Source organism: Elephantulus edwardii, unplaced genomic scaffold (genome assembly GCF_000299155.1).
Source record: "Elephantulus edwardii isolate Elephantulus edwardi_28Jun2011 unplaced genomic scaffold, EleEdw1.0 scaffold00020, whole genome shotgun sequence".
NCBI lineage: Eukaryota > Metazoa > Chordata > Mammalia > Macroscelidea > Macroscelididae > Elephantulus > Elephantulus edwardii.
In genome coordinates, this window is record NW_006399770.1 from 1,000,781 (window position 1) to 1,003,011 (window position 2,231).

The window sequence follows — 2,231 nt, forward strand, 5'->3', positions numbered from 1 at the left end:
AAATATAATCCACTCTGCAACCCTCATTCCGTACTCTTACGACAAACATAATGCCCTAAAATATAAAATATTCTCTCCCCCAAAGACTTCAATGCCGTAAACATATTTCATGCAGTTTTTCTCAGTCTTACCCCCATCCCGATGTCAGCCTCATTCTACAAGTGTAATTGTACTTTTAAAAGCACATGTATCACATAGACCAGTAACATTATCAAATATTGAGAGAGAACAGAAACAATGATCACATGTATGAAACATCTGGAAATATCTACAAGAAACTATTATCACTAATAATGTGTGGGAGGAAATTACAAGCCTCAAGTACAGAAATAAGAAAACTATGTACATTGCCCTGTTGACTTTATAATTTCATATTTTGTACTTTTGAAAGAATTACATTTGCTTGCTTCAAAACTCTGTTCTTCCGTGTACTGTTTATTCACATTTAGTGAGGTAACCCTCCATTTTTCCAAACATGATGTCACTCACCAAGAAATGGCCTCTTCTATCAAAATGTCCAAAGTATGTGAGACGAAGTTTTACCTTCGTCTCACTTTAAAAAAAAATACTGTATTTGCAACCTTCTGGTCAACGAAAGAGACGAAGACCCACATCAGATAAGACTGGCACAGTGACCACAGCAATGGGTGCAAGCGTGTCAGATGATAAAGATGGCACAGGATAGGACGGTTCAGACCTGTTGTTCATAGGGTCGCTATGCGCTATACTCGACTTGAGTGCTCTTAACAGTAACAAGTGAGGACAAACCCTCCCCTTGTGCAAAGCTAAGAGGAGCATAAAGAAGCCTTGTGGGAGAGGCAGGGTGGACTTTGGGCTTCTTGGCACGGGTTTTAGGAGGCAGGGAGAAACATTCTTCTCAGAAATGCAGATTCCAGGGCCCCACCCCAAATCAGCCGACTAGAGAGTTTCCAGAGTGACGCCCAGACAGAGTCCAACTAGGGACTCTGCTGGGTGCACATTCTGAGTCCCTCTGGTCAGAGAAGTAATCAGCCCGCGCAGAGCAAAGTGGGGGCGTGTTTCTTGTCCCTTGATAGCAGCCACGGTTGTGTGCTGGGTGTGGACACCAGCTGTTCCAGAACACCGGAGACCCGGGGTCTGTGCATAGAGGACTTCGCCCTGCACACGGAAAGCAAGGCGGCACGTAATCATTTCCTCCTTTCTCGTCTGCAGCCACCGCCCGCGGCAGCTCTCCCGGGCTCAGATCCGGTTCCGGAGTTGCCTGGGCCCAGGCCCTTAGCACCCAGGCTTGAGGGTACCGGGAAGGCGTACAATCCGTGTGACTGGATCTAGGGCAGTAGGAGCAGAAAGCAGTGGATAAAGAAACAAGGAAGAGAATGGCGGCGTGTCGCACTGTTTAAAAAAAGAGGAGAAATGATTGGGGAATAAAATAAAACAAATTCCAAGTTTAAAATGTTTGCGACTCCGCCGGGACTCGAACCCGGAACCTTTGAATGCCTTCAAACCTCTAGAAGTCCAATGCGCTATCCATTGCGCCACGGAGCCACCTGTTGGAGTCTCCGCGCATCTGCCATATTAAGCCAGAGGCGAAGGCCCTGCGCCCTTCGTACTACTGGTTTAGTTGCCTGTGCAGCCGAAGCGGGCCCTCCGCGTTCACAGCTCTGGAACCGAGGCCGCTGCCGCCAGACACGGGCTCTTGGAGCCCCGGCGTCTCCGGCTGCCCGTCTTTACGAAAGAAGAGCTCAGATCGGCCGAGTTCTGGGCGGTTCTCGGTCAGGGCAGCTGCAGCCCTGTCTCCCGTCTTCCCAGGGCGCTGCCGTACCCCACCGCACAAGACAAATCACGGCTGCCCTCTTCCTTCCCTGGCTCCCTTTCTGTCCCGTGCGCCCCTACCTACCGGGTTCTCTGGCTGCGGGTCCGGCCCAGCCCAGTCCCCAACGATACCGGGCACAAGGCGGAGGCCCAGGCTGGCCGTTGCGCCGTTAAGCTGGCCCGTGACGCTGGACACTTACGTTGCACCTTCTAGCGGCCGATCCCAGGCTGCGGCCACTTGCGCTGCGAGGAGTAGACAGCGGCCCCTGTCGGCCCTCGGCTCTTCCCTCGCCGCCGGCAGCTGGCAGGCTGCGCCTGGGAAACCCACCGGCCAGGGTCGCGCGATGTCTGTGTGCGTGCTTGTGCGTGCTTATGTGCTCGGAGTTCGATAAAGGGGGGGTTAGGATGCATTTCGCACCCCACAGACCCAGAGCCGAATT

At 52.3% G+C, this 2,231-nt stretch overlaps 1 non-coding gene across 1 annotated transcript; it reads right to left on the bottom strand.

Annotated features, from left to right (window-relative positions):
* Positions 1-1,438: 1,438 nt before the first annotated feature.
* On the bottom strand, positions 1,439-1,524 carry TRNAR-UCU. Its single transcript is given in 2 exon segments — positions 1,439-1,474; positions 1,488-1,524. It is a non-coding gene; the product is annotated as a tRNA-Arg (tRNA).
* Positions 1,525-2,231: the final 707 nt, after the last annotated feature.